General features: G+C 45.7%; 1 protein-coding gene and 1 pseudogene across 2 annotated transcripts in view; one reads left to right on the plus strand and one right to left on the minus strand.

Annotated features, from left to right (window-relative positions):
• LOC126948846 (cuticle collagen 2-like) overlaps window positions 1–20,375 on the plus strand; it is a 940,772-nt gene that overhangs the window by 864,047 nt on the left and 56,350 nt on the right. The window lies entirely within an intron of this gene.
• Window positions 2,585–3,416, minus strand: LOC126948871 (ribonuclease H1-like; annotated as a pseudogene).

Consider the following 20,375-nt stretch of genomic DNA (forward strand, 5'->3'; position numbering starts at 1 on the left):
ACATGTAAGACATACTCTATGAAGTCTGGATGGAACTTTGTTGAAACAAATAAAAGGTCCTAGTTGAGTATGTGGTAAGAAGAGTCAATAAAACTTGGGTTATTACGATGTTTTTTTAATTTTGTATTTTTTGTAGAGATGAGGTTTTGCCATGTTACTCAGGCTGGTCTCAAACTCCTAGACTCAAGAACACCCACCTCAGCCTCCCAAAGTGCTGGGATTACAGGTGTCCACCACGGTGCCTGGCATGGGTTACTACTATTAAGGTGACCCCCTTTAGTACCCAAGAAACACTAAGGTTGAAATTACACCTCATCTAATAGGCCATGTTTTCAAACTGTGCTCCATAGTAGTCTAGGTATTCTAAGGAGACCCTTGAGACTGGAGGAGTGGCTCACAACAGAGTCTGGGCCTTCTACCACAGACTCAACATCAGCCACCATTTCACCTATTTTACCTACAGTAAGAGAAGTTTTGTAACTAACAAAAAGGTCTTCATAGCTTAATGGAGAGGTCTCAAACACCTCTGCTTTAGGGCTCCCTTGACTAAGCCTGGCAACATGTACCAAGTAGATTTTCAATGAATTACACGTTTATTTCTATATACAATCTAGCCAAAAGATGATTTGAAGCAGTAATAAGTTTTTACTAATGGATGACACCAGAGTAAGTGATTATTTCTAAAACCCATTGAAAATAACAAAACAATTAAAATATTAAATGTTTGGGAATACTGTTTTATTCCTTTTGGACTCACCAGAAATGAACAAACACAAATGTTAATGTGGGACATTTATAGTGATTCTATCTATTGGAAATAAGCAAAATAGTAGTAAACGATCATATGTACCTCTGTTTTAACTGTATTTCCAAGTTATGATTTGTGAGCCTGTTCAGTAGTTGTTATCTAATTTTCCATTGCAAGAAAAAAATGGCCAACTCATAAGTTGTGTTTCTGTATGCATTTAGATTAACAGATTATTATTGGTTTTTTTAAAAGGGAGGTTTTGGCCGGGCACCATGGCTCACGCCTGTAATCCCAGCACTTTGGGAGGCTGAGGTGGATGGATCACATGAGACCAGGAGTTTGCCTAACCAACATGGTGAAACCCTGCTACTAGAAGTACAAAAATTAGCTGGGCGTGGTGTGGCGCACATCTATAATCCTAGCTACTCTGGAGGCTGAGACAGGAGAATTGCTTGAACCTGGGAGGCAGAGGTTTCAGTGAGCCAAAATTATGCCACTGCGCTCCAGCCTGGGCAACAGAGCGAGACTCCGTCTCAAAAAAAAAAAAAAAAAAAAAAAGAAAAAAGAAAAAAAGAAAAAATAATAATAAGGGAGGTTTTTAAAAATTAATGTTCCATTAATAAATAAAAAATGTCTGAATGCTGCTAACAGTTTTGAATGCCACTAGCCTTCAGAACATACAGATCAATAAGGATTTTCTTCTAGGCAGAAGTCTCAATGAAAACAGCGTGTGTGTGTGTGTGTGTGTGTGTGTGTGTGTGTGTCTGTCTGTCTGTCTGTCTTCCTGTATGTTTTCATTTTATGATAAAAAGGTTTAAAACTAAATCAATGATCATGTCAAACTTTTTTTTTAAGTGTGCACAGTTTTCAATAAAAGAGCCAAAGAAATTTTGGAAAGATTGATTTATACATCTTGGTCTTTACAAGTTGTCTGTTCCTAGAGAGTGGCCTAGCAGCCAGGGTCGCCTGTGTGCAGGCTTGGCCTGTTATATCATTGCCCAGCAGACAGGCATGTGAGGCTAAGACCAGCTCACATCCTCTCTGCTGAGCAGCCCACCCAGGCCCCGGGCTGCATCTGTCTCTAATGTGCCCACATGCACAAGTCACCTGTAAAAGCAAGAGATTCAAGTCTGTGAACTGGAAGGTAAATGGATTTTTTCAGAATATTTCTAGACTTCTGACCTGCATCTTTTAACCAATGTTTTTTTGATTTCTTATCAAAATCAAAGCTGTGGGCCAGGCACAGTGGCTCACACCTATAATCCTAGCACTTTGGGAGGCTGAGGTGGGTGGATCACTTGAGATCAGGAGTTTGAGACCAGTCTGGCCAACATGATGAAACCCCATCTCTACTAAAAATACAAAAATTAGTCGGGCGTGGTGGCACGCGCCTGTAGTCCCAGCTACTCGAGAGGCTGAGGTAGGAGAATCACTTGAATCCTCGAGGTGGAGGTTGCAGTGAACTGAGATTGTGCCACTACATTTCAGCCTGGGCAACAGAGCAAGACTCTGTCTAAAAAAAAAAAAAAAATCAAACCTGTGGCATTTTACAACAGATTGCAATAAAATAAGCAAGAACAGTATCAAACCTAGTAAGCATAATGCTGAAATCTCACATAATTCTTAAATCTGAGAGATGTTCAATTTATTATATATTTAACCACTTTTTATCAAAATGTATCACAGAATGCCACCGTGCCACCATGATTCAGTGTGAAAGCCACATCTGCTCATCCACTGCAATGGTCCAGCCTGTAGTCTCTTTTCTGTACCAGTAAGCAAAAGTAGCAAAACAGCCACTGGCTCAACTTTTCCCAAGTAATAAAGTCACTTTGCTTAGTCTTCAGAATGTTTAGCTCCTCTTGCTAATCTATCAGCTTTTTCATTCCCGATAAACCCTGGATGACCAGGAACAAGTATCCACTGAATGCCCATGCTTTGAGTGAGCTTCTCCGGTGCCACAAAGTCCTCTTTGTTCATCACCTCTTTCCCTGTACTTGTCTTCCACCTGTTCTTCTTCCCACCTTGAACCCAGTTAGTTATACTATTTACAGTAAACATACTATCTGTGTACGGAACCAATTTATTGATGTTTTCAGCCTCTCCTTGTTCAATGGTGTTGCAGGCTGCATGATTTTCTGCTCTTTGGTTTGTCTGTCACCCAGGAAGTCTAATGCCTACATTTAAAGGATGGCCTGGCCCCCAGTAAACATCAGTTCCCACAAGTGCTCTCCTCCACCCGTTACTGGAGCAGCAGCCATCAGTGTACTCGACGACAAAGCCTTCGATGTAAGAAAATGTCCCTGCTCATTCGAGGTGCCGGCTCTGTGATTTGCTTCACAGGCTTTGCACACGACTCTGCGCTTTCATCTCCATCGCCATTCAATGGCTCATGGAGTCCCTTGATGGCTTTCGTTTGTGATTCTTGTACATGTTTATTTTTCTGCCCTTCTGAACCTTCTGGGCTTGCAGATTTCCTGACAAAGGCCCAGGCCTCATTTTCTGTGGCAAACTTCTTAAATCTGGCAGCAGGAAATAGGTCCACCTATGCTCTACATTCACTCCAGGTCAGAAAGACCCCGGTCCTGCAGGCCCTCCCCACAGCATAGGCCATCCTGAGGCTGCAACGGTCTCTGCGGCAGCGCACAGCTATCAAGGCTGGCACATGGCTCACCCTCGCTTCAAACCAGTGCGACCCCAACAGTGCCCACCAAAAATAGCTTCAGTAAAAGTACACTCTGAGGCCGGACACGGTGGCTCATGCCTATAATTCCAGCACTTTTCGGGGTGGAGGTGGGTGGATTGCCTGAATCCAGGAGTTGAGACCAGCCTGGGGAACATAGCAAAACCCCATCTCTACTAAAAGGATTACAAAAAGTTAGCTGGGCATGATGGCCCACACCTGTGGAGGCTGAGGTGGGAGAATCACCTGATCCCGGAAGGTCGAGGCTGCAGTGAGCCCAGATTGTGCCACTGCACTCCAGCCTGGGCGACAGGAGTGAGAACCTATCTTTAAAAAAAAAAAAAAAAATGTCCACTCTGAGGCATAACTAAAGACTTGGCTAATTATTTTTCTCTATGGTCAGTCGGTGGACCACTTGCAAGAACTAACCCATTTGTGTAGCTGTGTCTGATAAGACGGGCCTGCTCCAGGGCAGAACATTCTTCTGAGGACCAAAGCTAGCCAGATCAATACATTTGAAAAAGTCCTTGTCATAAATCTATCAAATCCCCTATGCCTTGAGCTAAGCTGTGGAGAAAAAACAAAACGTGATCTTCTAGAATGTTCTTGAGAACTTTACTTTGAAAGGTAGATAACATTCTCTGAAAGCCTCTGCACTTGATAAGATTATTTTGTTCAGCACAGATCATAGCTATAAGGAGCTATTCCAAAAGAGGGGTTAGCACTACCTAGAATTCCAGATTGAAGCCAGTTGCACTACAGGCTGCCGGGAGGGGATATCATGAATCAGAACATATGGACCAGACGCAGCCCTTCCCTGAGCAGCCACAGACAAGTCCAAGGGACGTGGCATAACTGCCGCCTGTTTCCAAGCAGGCAAAGTGGTCCAGAAGAGTCTGATCAGAAGGGGCCAAATGGGAATCCAGTTTCATGAGTTCTTGGCAGCAACGATGCTCGCCGTTAGGGGTAGACTGACATGCTAACAGGAACCAGCCGGCTCCATGTGAGGCGTGAGACCGGGATTAGGCCCAAGTCCTGGGAAACTGAGCTGGCAGCAACCAGCTAGGTGACTGGAACACAGGCTAGGGCTACCTCGGATGCCAAACACCAGGACAGAAGGGACCTAGCAGAGATCCTGGCTGCTTGGGTATCTGGAAGCCAGCTTCGAGGCCATGTTCTTAGTGCTCCAGCCACAGACAAAAAGCAGCAGCAGAGGGTCTTCACTTCCCATTCTTGATGAGAGAGAAATGCAGCCTCTAGCCTGGGCTTCCAAAGCCCATTCTAAGCTCTAGCCAGGACAAGGAGGAGCAGGGCTGGGGATCATTACATGGCAAAAGGTGATGGTAGGCCTAGGAAGTCTTGAGTTTTAGAGTGGCCAGCTTGAGCAGGGATACTCACAGATTAGGTATACTTCTTGGTAGACCACCACCAAAGCCCCTGTTTCCACGTCGATATCTTGAAATGTGCTTTTACTGAGAAACCAAGATCAACTTTTCTCTGGCTGAATGGATATAAGTTAATTCTACATTCAAAATAGATTTTAAAAAACCACACACATCCTCAGAAGAATTTTTAAATCCTTTGGAGAAGCGTGAGGAGGTAGCTTTCCCATATTCCCCCATAAGTGGACCACATCTTTGCTTTTGTGCATTTTCCTCAGATCCTGGGAACCAGGCCCAAAAACTGTTGAAAAGGGGTTTTCTAATGTAAAACAAATTCAGGTTCACATTTAGAGAATACTAAATGCAAGTGTGCAAGATCACGTCACCACTTCGCTCTTACTTTGTATCAGTCCAAAAAACAAATATCCAGAAGCCGCTTCCAAGTCCTGACTCTACATGCAAGTTGCTGTCTGGAACCATTTTCCACCATGCCACATAACCTCCTGGATGATTAGCAAAAATCGCTTTCCACTTACTACTTGCAGCTGTTTGGAATTCCACATTGCTGCTCTGCTAAGTAGCAGAGCCTAACTGGGCGAGCTGTACAGTAAACACATGAATCTCTGCCAGCGTTGGCATCTAACAGCACCATGATTTGCAAACATGTTGAATTGCTATTTTATTCAATAAACGAACTTACAATAGAAAATAGATTTGGAAGTTACATCAAACTTGTTTATCTTGTTACAGTGGGCTGGGTAAAGCTATTGTGCTTTGGTTATAAAGAAATCCCTATCGGGAGGCAGCAGGCGGAGTCTCTGCTATTCTTTCCTAGGCTAATATTAAGCACTCAGAGTACACCTCGGTCACACTGACTCGCTCTACATGGAGCCGGACACCTGCTCCCTTTAAAATCTCTTTTCCCCAGCACTAACTCCATAGTTTGGGTCAATGAATACTAATTATGCTCTCTTAGTCTCAGTGTTACTCATCAAATACTACTTTTCTCTATATATTCCAAGAAAAAATATATTAATATATAATATTTGGTGGAAATGCATGTATATATATGTGCACATATGTACATGTGTAAATGTATATATGTATGTGTCTATGTGTGCACGTGTGTGTGTAAATTTCCTCATGTCAGGGCTGTGCCTTCTTCATCAGCTGAGAGCTCTCCAAGGGCAGCAGGCTGGGTCTCCTCTCTCAGTATCAGATGGTCCTGAAATGATTCTCACCCCTACCGCCATCCCCATCAGTCAAGAGACACCCTCCATCCTAGGACTGGGAGTTCCTTGACCCTTGTGGGGAGCAGAAGGGGCAGTACCTTCTGTATGTGACTGAATGAAGGGAGGGCAGTAAGCTCACAGTGGAACAACACAGGATGAGGAAGAAAACTCTCAAAGATTTGCCCAGATAATAACAGCACTTACTTTGCCAGCTTCTTCCATCTGAGCAAATGGGTGTGGTCATTATAAGAAGGCGACTATTTCCCCCAGGTAAATAGGGTATGCTATTTGGTGGAAAGGGAAATTGTAAGAGAAAGTGTCTCATTTCTGCAGTTTGAAAGCAGGTAATCTCTGTAGTCTGGGTGTCTATTTACACTGCTTTTCAACAATAAAGGGTAACATTACCTTAATAACCTGCTCATCTGAGGCAGGGAGGATACTTAAGGCATCAGAGAAAGAGGCATTTACTCTGATGAGCCACTTTCCCCAAACAGCACAAAATCGACACCATTCGCCCAGGAGATTTTTTTTTTTTCTGGATTTCTAAAAATATTTCCTGGTTATGGCATGTGATCTAAGATACAGGCACCCTCGACTCACTCTTCTGTAGCACCTTGACTTCCTCACTGCCATTCCTGCCAGACAGGGAGGAAAGGGGAAAATCAATGGAGCACTGGACTTTGAAAGAAGAAAGTTTTGCCACTTAAAACCCCAACTAAGGCCAGGCATGGTGGCTCACGCCCGTAATCCCAGCACTTTGGGAGGCCGAGGCAGGTGGATCACTTGAGCCCCGGAGTTCAAGACTAGCCTCGCCGACACGGTAAAACCCCATCTCTACCAAAAATACAAAAAGTAGCCAGGCATAATGGCATGTGCCTATGGTCCCAGCTACTCGGGAGGCTGAGGTGGGAGGATCGCTTGAGCCCTGGAGATGGAGGCTGCGGTGAGCCAAGATCACGCCACTGCACTCCAGCCTAGGTGACAGAGTGAGACCCTATTTCAAAAAAGAAAGAAAGAAAGAAAGAAAGAAAAAAACTGAGTAATGTGAGGCAGAAAATGGTTTTGTAATTTGATCTCAGTGCTCCCAGAAACACCTCTCGGAAAGGGGTTCGTGCAATGGGAGAATATCAGCTCTGCTTCCCAGCTAGGAAGGTTGTTTTCTCCCCTTTTCTTTTTTCAAGGAGACCTCTGGACATTTCTGACCTAGGCGCTGCCCTCTTGTAGGTAACTGGAGCACTTATTTCAAAATGGCCTTTTTTTGACAACTCTTCAAAAGCTGCCAGATGACAAGCCGCACCCACTCCCACACCCACAGCTCCAGGGCATTGTTCTCTGTCCCAGCCAGCTTGGAAACCTCTCGTCTCAACTTGCATTTAAAAAGGATCTGAGGACAGATTCTGGGAAGATTTTTTTTTTTTCATAGATATGGCCTAAGGCATACAATGGTTTTTTTTTTTGGTCATCAACAACTAGTACTTACAATGCAAGCAGATGCCTTTTCTTTGACTGAAAAAGCTTAGTTGGGCATTATGGCAGTGATGTGGACTGGGAGTCTGTACACTCAGTAAACTCATTGATTCAGGCTCAGCTAAATCAAAACTTGATCAGTTTGACCTTTGAAGAAAGGGTTGGGTCTTTTTATTTTTATTTTTTTTTAACTGTTTTAAAAAAAGGAGAATTGGAAGGGTAGTTAAGACCAGAGAAGGCACGTTCAATCTATTTGGCATGCTTCTAAGTACCCAAGGATATTACCAGCATGGGAATAGATGTTGCTCCGTACAAAACAGTCTTATCTGTTCATTAACCAGGTTCCACAAAACCATAAAACTGCCTCTGAAAAACCCTGTGAACAGTTAACTCAAATGTGATCACGAAACTAAAAATACTTGAAATGGCCTCAATCTTTACAATGATTTTGTAACAGGCTATGATGAGATGGAAAAGTTTAGGTTGTGGCTTTGGAATTCTTGGGTTCAAATCTTGGCTTACTCACTAAGAAATATTAGATAAATTGCTTAACCTCTCAGAGCCTGCGCTTCCTCCTTGTTTGTAAGAAGATTCTTCACTCCAAAGAGTAAATGGAATATTGCTTATAAAAGTGTTACTGATACAGACAGGAGGCAGGGAAATACTGGGTAGAAGAGAGTGGTTCCCCAGCAGAGGCCCCACCCTCAAGCCTGGAAACCACGGCCCTAAATGAGAACAGTTATCCTTGTTTTCCTGCCCAAGTGTTTGCCAAAACCACCATGGCCCACCATACCCCGATTCTGTACCCATAAAAACCTCAAACGCCAGGCTCCACAAGCAGAAGAGCGGCAGAGCAGCATGGCAGAGAAAGGGAGAACAGACAAAGCGTCTGAAGGTCAAGAGCTCAGCTGGGAGCAGTTGCAGAGGAGACTGGCTGCAGGATGCCTGAACTCCAGGGGAAGATCATCTTCCCACTCCATCCCCTCCCCAGCTCCCCGTCCCACTGAGTACTACCTCCATCACTCAATAAAATCCCTGCATTCACCATCCTTCAAGTCTGTGTGACCTGATTCTTCCTGGATACTGGACAAGAATTCGGGATGCACTGGATGCAGGAACCCAAAAAGGCTCTCATACTGACTCTTCACTCAGCTGTTTAACAGTAAAGCCATCCCCATATGGCAGGGTTAAAAGAGTATTGTAACACCCCTAGACACTGCTGTGGGGCTGGAGCCCAAAAGCACTCACCCCAGCTCCTGCACCTGCTCACCTGCATGCTCCCGCTACCTTAAGGGATTTGTGTGTTTGTTGTGGGGGGGCGGTAAATAAATGAGCCACACCCCTGTTGTGCATCCTACAAAGAGGCCAGGGAACTCTCTCATTTCATCACTGGAAAGGGGTCCTGATCCAGACCCCAAGAGACGGTTCTTGGAACTCGTGCAAGAAAGAATTTGAGGTAAGTCCATAGAGCAAAGTGAAAGCAAGTTTATTAGTAAAGTAAAGGAATAAAAGAGTGGCTACTCCACAGGCAGAGCAGCCCTTAGGGCTGCTGGTTGCACATTTTATGGTTATTTCTTGATTATATGATAAACAAGGGGTGAATTAGTCATGCCTCCCCTTTTTAGACCATATAGGGTAACTTCCTGACATTGCCATGGCATTTGTAAAATGTCATGGCACTGGCGGGAGTGTAGCAGTGAGGACAACCAAAGGTCACTCTTGTCACCATCTTGGTTTTGGTGGGTTTTAACTGGCTTCTTTACTGCAGCCTGTTTTATCAACAAAGTCTCTATGACCTATATCTTGTGCTGACCTCCTATCTCATCCTGTGACTTAGAATGCCTTAACTCTCTGGGAAGGCAGCCAAGTAGATCTCAGCCTCATTTTACCCAGCTCCTATTCAAGATGGAGTTGCTCTGGTTCAAAAGCCTCTGACAAAAGCATTTTGTAAACTGTAAAGTGCTATACAAATGTACTTTGTTGTAACAACCCTGTTATTAGATTATAAGACCTCTGAATCTGAATTTCTTAAGTAAAGCCCAGGAATCTGTATTTTTAAACACAATTCCTTAAGTGTTATGCAATTAGGCTTGGGAACCACGTTGGCGTTGTCCCTGGATCAGCACAACCTGCACCACATGGGAACTTATTAAAAATGTACATTCTCAGCCATGCCAGACCTTTGGAATCAGAAACTCTGGGGTAGGGTCCTGCAGTCAACATTTTAACAACCCTTGCTGGTGATTCTGAGCCAAGCCAATTACTGAGAACTACTGATCTGGAACACAACTTCTCATTCTACAGCATTCATACAAATCACCTGGAGGTCTTGTTAAAAATGCCTGGGATGCGGGGCAGGAAAGGGTGAGGAGACTGTGTACTTTTGAAGGAGCTTTCAACTAATGCTAATTTTGTCAAGCACATTTTAAGTAAGGAAGACCTGAAAGACACCAGGCACCCTTCAGAAGATGGGGTTGTGATCCTCCTGGGCCACCTCAGGCCAACATCTGACAAGAGTGCAGAGGGAGAGAACATCTTATCCTACACTCATCCCCTTGACTTGAGTGGTATCTGTTTGAAGGGTTAAAAAGATGTGGATTGGGAAGACAATCAATTGGATGCTGGGGCCCTGTCTGAGCTGCTCATTTATGTGGTTGGGAAAGGAAGTGACAACTCCTGAACCCTGGTATCACAGTGATGGCTTTGTGGAGGGTCATTGTAGGGTAAACGCACCTGTCAGCATTAAGTTTAGCAAACCCTCGGAATGACCCTGTGTGGCAGATGCACCAGAATGTGTGTTCTGAGCTAGGGAATCTGGGAGTAGCCAACCAGGAGATTAATTCTTTGTCTAGGCAGAACATCTGAGTCCCCAGCCCATCCTGTGGAACACCGGTGGTACAGGGGATTGAGGCCCTGAATTTTGGGACAAAATGAAGTCTGCTGGGTGACAGTTGTTAGGGGGAGGGTGTTAAGTGAAAATGCTATACAAACTGCATGAGATTTGGAGGCCATTGCAGTTTTCCTGCCCAGCCCACTGCCACTAGGCCACCCAATTATGTTGTCCATCCTGATGCTCCCCTGTATGGAAGCTGCTAATAAAACCCCATGTCTCATTTGCTGACTCTGGGCCTCACCTTCAGCCTCTTGAACTTGGTGCCTCACTCACTGGGGTTAATAGGGGTTTCACACAACTGTCACCCAGCTCTGGAATAATCTGACTCAGTGTCTTCTCTGATCTTTTTACCAGGATGTTTCATTTGTTTGTTTTTGAGACAGGGTCTCACTCTGTCACCCAGTCTGGAGTGCAGTGACACAATCTCAGTTCACTGCAGCCTCAACCTCCCAGGCTCAAGCAATCTTCCCCCTTCAGCCTCCCAAGTAGCTCAGACTACAGGCATGTGCCACCATGCCTGGCTAATTTTTGTATTTTTTGGAGAGACTGGGTTTAACCATGTTGCCCAGGCTAGTCTTGAAATCCTGAGCTCAAGCAATCCTCCTGCCTTAGCCTCCGAAAGTGCTGGGATTACAGGTGTGAGCCAGTGCAACCGGCCACAGGATGAGTTTTTGATAGGAAGAAGGGAGGAGAAGAGCTGGTTCAGAATTCCCCCAAAATGATTTTTTTAACCCCACAACCAATCCCCTCTCATTTCTATCTTTCCAAAGGGAGCCTACGTCTGGGGAAAATCTGGCCAGAGAAGACTTTGATTTCAGACCCATAAGGATATTTCCAGCAATAGAAAACACAGACACTATATTCAAACGAGGAAAAGCATTTGGAAGCACCTCTGCCCCACCCATCCCTGATTCCCAGGCCCCGGTGTCAACCTCAGTGACATGGCCCTTGTCAGAGGACAGGGTGTTGAGAGGAGATTCTCCTTGAAGGGGAGAAGCATCTTTCTGGGATTTAATGAGATCACTTATTGTCTCTTTGCTCTGATGAAGATGGTAAATGTGACGGGTGAAATACAAAGAATAATTAGTCCCAGAGGTAAATCTGTCCCCTACAAGACATCTTTTCTTCCCCCTCAGCCTGCTGAAAAGTTTACTGCTTCCAGATGTGCCCGATTTCAACAGTAAGAGGAGCCAGTTCCTTTTGAGCTGCAAACTTGTCAGAGAAAAGCTGGTTTCTGAGAAAAGGCTGAAACTGGAGAGATGATTCCTAAAGAAAGCATTGATGTCGGGGAGGAAATACGGCCATAGTAAAGCATTGCTGGTCTCTCCTGGGGTCTCGACCCCGAGGAGGAGGTGGAGGAAGGCCTAGGTCAGCTCCCATCATGGTAGTGACTTCTCACTAATTAGCTGTTAAGGAATCCACCAGCCTCTGAAGGAGACATTTGTGAGGAATGCTTTCCTCAGATCCTGCCAGTGCTCCTGCAAAGCCAGCAAGTCTCAGCCCAGCCGGGGACTTCCTGCTTTCCCAGAGCTCAGGACAGGCCTCAGCCACCGTCTGGAGAGGCCGCTGGAGCCCACACATCAGTCTTTGATAAACACCAGTCACTCCCTCTTTAGAAACATAAGCTGTTTAGTCTCTGCCAGTTGCCTGGTAGCTGGAAGCGAATCCTAAGAGCTATGTGCCCCCAGGGACTGACTGCATGACCCAGCCTTGTGACTTCAGATGGAAGAAAAGCTAATATCATGTAGGATAGCGCCTTTTTCTCTCATGTCCACTCTCTTTCTGAGGCTCTCTGCAATTGAAAAGTACCCCAGAGGTGGGCCTGCCCTGAGAAGAAAAGTGGGTGGGAGGGCATGGCCAGATATTCCACATGTGGGCCTCGGGAGGCTAGGGCAGTGTTGCCCCAAAGCCTGGGATCTCCCCTTGACAAGAGGGACTAGAATCCTGGCAGGACAGATGCCTGTCTGTGAAGAGGAACTACTGAGAGGGGCCTATAGGGGAAGGTGGACTTTACACTACCCACCTGCCTGGGTATGAGCAGAGGGAGTGGAGATAGAAGGCCAGTAGTGCTGAGGGCAGACCTAATGTACAGGAAGCACAGTCCTGACAGACCCTGCAGGGAAGGCTACAACAGCAGCCCCATGTGATGGCCAGAGGATTGTGGGGAGGCTGAGTTTGTGAAAATTATTTCTCTCCAATTTCCCCCCACCTTCACTCATTACACTCTTCTCGTTTGCCTCTTTGCTGTGGCTCCTCACACACCATAGACATGCCCCTATGTCTTTGTTTGGGCTACCCTAAAAGCAGATCCTGAGCTGGGAGACAAGCAGGCTGACATCCATTAGGCACAGTGTCGAGGGCCCACAGGGCTTTTGGGGGCCCACGGAAATGTTGTAATTTCTTTGTAGAAACAAAACAATATATAATACTTTTAGATTAAAAAATGCTTTAGTACTGGCTGGGCACGCTGGCTCAAGCCTGTAATCCCAGCACTTTGGGAAGCCAAGGCGGGTAGATCACTTGAGGCCAGGAGTTTGAGAGCAGCCAGGCCAACATGGTGAAACCCCGTCTCCACTAAAAATACAAAAATTAGCCAGGCATGGTGGCAAGTGCCTGTAATCCCAGCTTCTCAGGAGGCTGAGGCAGGAGAATCGCTTGAACCCAGTGGGCAGAGGTTTCAGTGAGCCAAGATCGTGCCACTGTACTCCAGCCTGGGCCACAGAACAAGACTCCATTTCAAAAAAAAAAAAAAAAAATGCTTTACTACATAATATTACTATGTTCATCTTTATACAAATGCAGCCATAAAATATTTTTGTATTTTTTAATTTTTGTTTTTGATGAAGGGCTCAGGGCCACAAAGGCCAAAATGCCTAAAATCCACAAAAGTTACAATGTAGCCCTGGGTACAAGAACTGTGTAAAGTGCTTTATATAGTACACATTATATAAGTCCTCATAATGGTCCTATTGTTCCCCTCATGTGACAGGCAAAGAAACTGAGGCTTAGAGAGGTCGAGTCACTTACTCAAGGCCCCATCTAATGGGTTGGGGAGTTGGAATTCCAGCTACCTCTTGTCTGACTCCACAGTTCTTGCTCTTCCCCATGGTCTGCAGAAACTTGAAGGACTTGGCAGCAGGAAAAATTTGGTGGGGAACATGTGTCTTCTCTCTACTGCTCTGATTTCTCAGGAGAGGGACCCAGGAGGGCAGCCCAGTGTCTGGCAGCTGAAACTTTGCAAACAGCAGTCACGGTGCATCTCTGCAGACTCTTGGATCTGCTCCCTCTGCCGCGGCCAGATGCGTATTTGTGGCTTTTCCTCCTTGGCTCCTTTCCCCAGGTTTTCATTCCTTTTATTCTGGGATGGAGCTGAAATTTTTCCAACAGGGCCCATGGTGGACACCCAGAAGTCAGTAGGGACTCCAAAAGGAAGTTAAGGCCGGGAAAGGGGGCCAGGAAGAGGGAGACCAGCCTAAAGTACACAACACTCAATTCTTTATTACTCACATGTGGCCTGACCGCTGGTGGACTGGCTCCAGGAAAATCTGAACCCTGGGCTGAGCCTCTCCGCCGGCTGGCCAGGACAGACCTGGATGCCCTCCACCCTCCAGCCAAACTTATTTTTTTCATATCATAGCTGCAGAATATTCGGACCCTCTAGTCCCAGTCGCACAGTGAACTTGAGCTGTGTGACCTTGAGCAAAAGGCAAAATCTTTCCGATTTTCAGTTCCCTCATCTGTCAAAGGAGGAGGCTGTGGGACATGATGGTCTTTGAAGGTCTATTAATGAAACAAACAGAAAACCTGTGTTTCTAAGTTGGTGAGTCTAGAAAGGTACGTCTGTTGCTTGGGGAAAAAAAAGTCCGAAATCCCAAAGAGCCCCTTTTGGCAAGTGTTCTACTTAAGACAAACCGGGCTCTGCCCCTCCTGAGGCAGGGGGTACCCAAGGACCGGCTTTAGCCGACGTTCCTTCTGCAGAGCATCTCGGACGACGCCGCCTCGGAGGACCCGGGGCACTTTTGAGGAGGCGACGGCGGAGCAGGGCGGGTGGCAGCGCAGGCGTGGGAGGCACAGGTGGCCCGTACGCGTCGAGTTAGGGCGCCCCCTCCTGGGACGCCTGTGCCCCGCCCAGTCCCAGGGCCCAGTCCCGGGGCAGACACTGGCCGAGCCCGGAGCCTCTTCGCATCGCCTCCCACCCAGGCCAGGCCTGCATTTCCCCCGGGCCCCGGCGCAGCTCTGGCCCGCGGAAGTCGCGCGTTCTTTCTTTCCCCCTCGTTAGTCGAGCTGAAACCTGATCGTGGAAAGTCTGGGGCGGGTGTCAGAGCCGGCCTGCTCTGGCTCCCAGCGCCTGGGGCGATTCCTGCTGGAGGAACCCGGGCGGGGCCCGCCGAGGGGGCAGGAGGTCGGACACCTCGGGAACAGGCCTCTTTGTCTCTGCGCGGGTGAGGGGCTGGCAAAGCAGGAGAGCGAGTTAATTGCAGGGGCGGGGAGTGGTGGGGGGACTGGGTAAGCCGAATGACACCTGACAGCTCTGAGAGAGCCCCCCAACCCCCGCCGCTGGGGGGTGGTCCTCCTAATCCCCTTCTCAAGAGGAAGCTAATTGCTGCAGCCAGAGAAGGCAGGATAAAAGCGAGCGGGCACCCACACCCACCAGGCCTGGAGTCTTGCTATTTGCTGCTAAATTAATATAATTATATTACCTAATGCAGAAACCACGTTAAGAACGCCAGCTTTCGGCTCCAACAGGAGCTTCTGATGGGTTAAAGGCAACATCTTGCTTTAATTCCCCCTTTTTTCCCATCCTCCCCCCACTCCCCACCACCACCAACTACAAATGTCAGAAAAAAATTATTGAAACCAGATGTAAGGTTTTTGGGTGCACATTTTCAGGCAGTTCTGCGCTAACAGATGCCTTGTATTAATAATGTACAGTTGTGACAGGAAATATGGTTTAGAGTCCTGGAAAAACATGAAAGCTAATTCCATTACCCCTTTTCATGGTACCCACTTCTCAAATGTTCAACTGGTTTGGATTACAGTGAAACTCTAGAGGAAAAACGATTTGGTCTGAGATGGTAACTTGGTTCTGCTTTCCAGCCTCTCCCCTGGAGCAGCACCCACCTTGTTAGGCACCTGCAGACCTACCTTCTATGTACATGCAAGTAGCTAGAGATGAGGACATCTGGACCTGATGCCTCCCCAGGGAAGGCGTTTCCAAATATTCCCCCCTTTCCTGGTCATGAGGACCCGGTAGACAGTAAAAGCAGGGCCAATGATCGCAGCTTCACATTCTTGCCTGGGACAGTCCCTTTAAACCTGGCCTACCCACTCACACTTCACTTGGAGCAAAAGTAAAAGCAATAAAACACTTTTATGCTCGAGGAACCAGATAAATCCTAGTAATTGATCCCAGGAGAGGGATTATTAAGGGGCTAAGTGCAATGCTTTCCAGAACCGGGGGTGTAATAAGCATGAAGCCAAACAAATGCACAATTTGTTATCTGTATTTCATCACTAGATGCATTGCAAGCAACGGGCTTGAAAATGGCTTTTCTCCAGGAGGGGAGAAGGCACTAAAATAGCTGTAACACATCCATTGACAGTTATGTTCTGTTGCTGAAAAATGTCTGCATTCTCCATGGCTCACACAGTCAGTCAGGCGTGCTCAGAAGGGTCAGAATATTCCCATTCTGCCGTTTTCGGGGACAGATTCCCCTCCACTTTAGCCAATGTACAATGCTAAAAGAGACAACTGTTTCAAGGTCTTCCCCGCTCTAACCCTACACTTACGAAGAAATAACAAAGTAACCAGCAAGGATATCGAGCTGCCCTGGACCTGTAGATAAGAAAGACTTTCCCTGTCCTAGACAAGAGTGAAGAAGGAAAGATATCAAAGATATCTACTGGTTCAGTTGGGTGAGACCTAAGAATTACAGCATCCAAAATGATAGCTAATCTTTATCAAGAGCTTACTATGTGCCAGGCACTGTCCTATCTGCTCTTACACCTGTGGCATCTAATCCTAACAATACCTGAGAAGGTAGGTGCAGTGCAATTATATCCTTGGTTATAGATGAGGAAACTGGGTTTTAGGGATGCTGGATAATCCGCTGAAGGTTGCAGAGTTAGTGACAGAGCCAGCACTCACAATTAAATCTGTTTGATTTCAAAGACAGTTTTTAACAACCTCGACTATCATTTATTCTAATAGGTAAGGAAAGTACGCTGTGAATTATGGGCAAATCCACACTATCATTCTTTTAACGAAACTTTTTTTTTTTCAGGCTTGGTATATAGTTGATGTCTAGAATATATTAACAGAAGGCTGCCCTGTAGAAGTTTTGAGTTAATGGTTTCCATCAACGTAGGAGTGGAAGAAGCTACTGGGGATCAGGAATCAGAAGTCCTGGCTTTAAGCCCTAGCTTTAGCCCTCACTGGCAATAAAATCAAAGCAATTGGTCTCTTTGACTTCAGTTTCTCCACTTTTAAGGTTGACATGATAATACTTGCCCTGCTTGTGAAGAGCGTGTGAAATAATAGCTATTCAAATTTTTACAAAGCACCAAGCCAATAGCTGTGTGACCTTGGGCATGTTCTTTTACTTTTCTGATCCTTTTTCATCTTAACTGTAAAACTGTGGGATTGAATGAAAGAGCATCCAGCTTCACCTCCTGCTCTGAAACTACATTTCAAAGATGGGTGTTATGGCATAGTTCAAAGGAGCAAAAGCCAGGAAACAGAGGGTTGCCTTCCAAGAGGGAATAGCTGAACACATTATTACATGTCCACGCCATGGAATAGTATGTAACCAATGAACATGGAAAATCAGAGTATGCCAGATAGCTTGGAGGAGTTTCTATGAGGTGGTGTTGAGATGAGGAGAGAAAAGGTGTATAAATGATCCCACATTGTAAAGCAATGAACAGCATTCCCCCTGGGTATGTGTATAGGTATATATTCTATACAGAATTACATAAAAAAGAGAAAAGTATACTCCATATTCAAGGTGTTATGGTGGGAAGAAATGGGGCTAGGGCTGACTAAAGAAAAGGAAATAGGGGGAAAAGACTGCATTCAAAAATAATAAGACAACATGTATTTGTTCAATGCATATGCTTGTGTAAAGGTCTGTATTATGAATACATGCTATCTTTTTTTTTTTTAAACAGGAATTACACCCCCCGAAAGTTCTATTTTTTAAATGGTGAGCCAGGCACTTTTATTAAAAATAACTAAATTTTCTTATTTAGACCTGTACCTTGGTGCAAGAGAGTACTTACATACATAAGCATCAACCTGCTGCTATGCCCCTCACCTATTGACTGTATGTCAATGAGAAGTTCCCCTGTGTAGTCTGGGCCCAGTAGCTCATGCCTGTAATCCCAGCACTTTGGGACACCAAATTGGGAGTATCGTTTGAGGCCAGGAGTTTGAGGCCAGCCTGGGCAACATAGTGAGACATTATCTCTATAAAAAATGAACAAAATTAGCTGGGTATGGTGGTGCATGCCTATAATCCCAGTACTCAGGAGGCTGAGGCAGGAGGATCACTTGAGCCCTGGAGGTGGAGGCTGCAGTGAGCCATGATCGGACCACTGCACTCTAGCCTGGGTGACAGAGTGAGAACTTGTCTCCAAAAAAAAAAAAAGGTTTCCTATGTAGAAACTTCCCTAACATGGTTTGTTCCTTAACATAGTTTGAATACTCCCTGTCCTTTAGTCATGTTTATGCTGAATATTTGCATACGAAACCCTTTGTCATATAAAGAAAATCTTCCCAGCACCTACCTAAGTGCTTCGTTTATATTCAACAAATACCTGTTTGCAGACACTGACCTAGAGGCTGGTGATGCAGCAGTGAGTACAACAAAACCTCTGCCCTGATGGAGTTGACCTTTTAGTGGGGGAAGTTGATGATAAAAATACGTCAATAAAATATAAAAACAGTGTGTGATACAGAGTATGAGTAAAATAAAGCAAATAAAGCAGAGTGAGAGAGGAGGCACCAGGCACTGTGTTAAAGGTGATCTTTCTCAGGGAAGACCTCCGAGGATATGATAATTGGAGAGAGACCTGCATGAGGTGGAACAGTGAGTGCAGTGCAGCCTAGTTAGTAGGACCAACCAGGGAGGGTCCAGGAGGAGGGAATGAGCTTGGCATGTTTCAGAAGCAGACATGATCTCACTGGTCTCATCCCCACCCCAGCCACCAACCTGGTTCAAGCCGCCACTGTCTCTTACCCTCTCCCCTGCTATAGCTCTAACAAGTCTCTCCATTTTTATTTCTTCATTTCTGTGGTTGATTTTCTACATACGTAGCCCGAATCATCCTTTAAAAATGCAAATGTGATCATGTGTTAGAACACTTGTAGTTTGTACCTCCAAGAGCTTCCCATCACTCAGAACAACATCAACTGTCTTCACCTTCCTTGACAAGATCCTCATGATCTGTGCCAAACACCTCTCTGACCTCAGCTCCTGCCTTTTCTGGCTCACTGCTCACTAGCCTCCTTGCTCTTCCTTGACCAGGCCATGTACACACTTGCCTAGTCTGCTGCCTGGGCTGTCCCTACACCGAGAGTTCCCATAAATGGACCATGATTCCCCCAATTGCTCTAGCAGTAGATTTAGGAGTCACTCTTGATTCCTTTTTTTTTTTTTTTTTCTCACACTCCATAGCCTATCCATTGGCAGGTCTTGACAGGTTTCCATTCTAAGGAGATTCCAAATCAGACTACTTCTTATCACTTCCACCAAAGACCCTTAATCTAAGCCACCACCATCTCTCACCTGCCCACCTGGATTCCTGTAGCCACCTTGCTTGCCATCTTGCACCCCATAGCCTATCCTTCACACAGTAGCCAGACAGATCTTTTTTTAATTATTATTTTTTAGAGACAGAGTCTCACTGTGTCACTCAGCCTGGACGGAATGCAGTGGTGCAATCATAGCTCACTATAACCTTGAACCACTGGGCTCAAGCTATCCTCCTGCCTCAGCTTCTTGAGTAGCTAGGGCTACAGGCATATGCCAACATGCCTGGTTAATATTTTTTTAAAAAAGTTTGTAGAGAAGGGGGTCTTACTATGTTGCTCAGGCTGGTCTCAAACGTCTGGCCTCAAGCAATCCTCCTGCCCCAACCTCCTACAATGCTGGGATTATAGACATGAGCCACTGTGCTTGGCCCAGAAAATCTCTTTTTTTTTTTTTTTTTTTTTTTGAGATGAAGTCTTGTTCTTGTTCCCCAGGCTGGAGTGCAATGGCACAATCTTGGCTCACTGCAACCTCTGCCTCCGGGTTCAAGCGATTCTCCTGCCTTAGCCTCCTGAGTAACTGGGATTACAGGTACCTGTCACCATGCCCGGCTAATTTTTGTATTTTTAGTAGAGATGGAGTTTCACCATGTTGGCCAGGCTGCTCTAGATCTCCTGACCTCGTGATCTGCCTACCTTGGCCTCCCAAAGTGCTGGGATTACGGGCATGAGCCACCATGCCCAGCACAGAAAATCTTTTAAAAAGAAATATTCAACATTCAAATAATATTCATTGAGCCCAGCTATGTGCAAGAGTCTATTTCAGTTGCTGGAAATACAGCAGTGAACAAAATAGAAGAGGTCCTTGCCCTCGTGGAAACAAATGTTTGGGTGAAGAAAATGAAGAAGAGTTCTATTTTTGTTTTATACATGTTAAAATAAACAATCAATATACTAGGTTGGTGCAGAAGTAATTGAGGCTTTTCACATTACTTTTTGTTTGTTTGTTTGTTTAAGACAGAGTCTCACTCTCACCCAGGCTGGAGTGCAGTGGTGTGACCTCGGCTCACTGCAACCTCTGCCTCCCGGGTTCCAGCAATTCTCCCTGCCTCAGCCTCCTGAGTAGCTGGGATTACAGGCATCTGCCACCACGCCACCATGGACTAATTTTTGTATTTTTTAGTAGAGATGGGGTTTCGCCATGTTGGCCAGGCTGGT

Source organism: Macaca thibetana, chromosome 1 (genome assembly GCF_024542745.1).
Source record: "Macaca thibetana thibetana isolate TM-01 chromosome 1, ASM2454274v1, whole genome shotgun sequence".
In the NCBI taxonomy this organism is placed as follows: Eukaryota; Metazoa; Chordata; class Mammalia; order Primates; family Cercopithecidae; genus Macaca; species Macaca thibetana.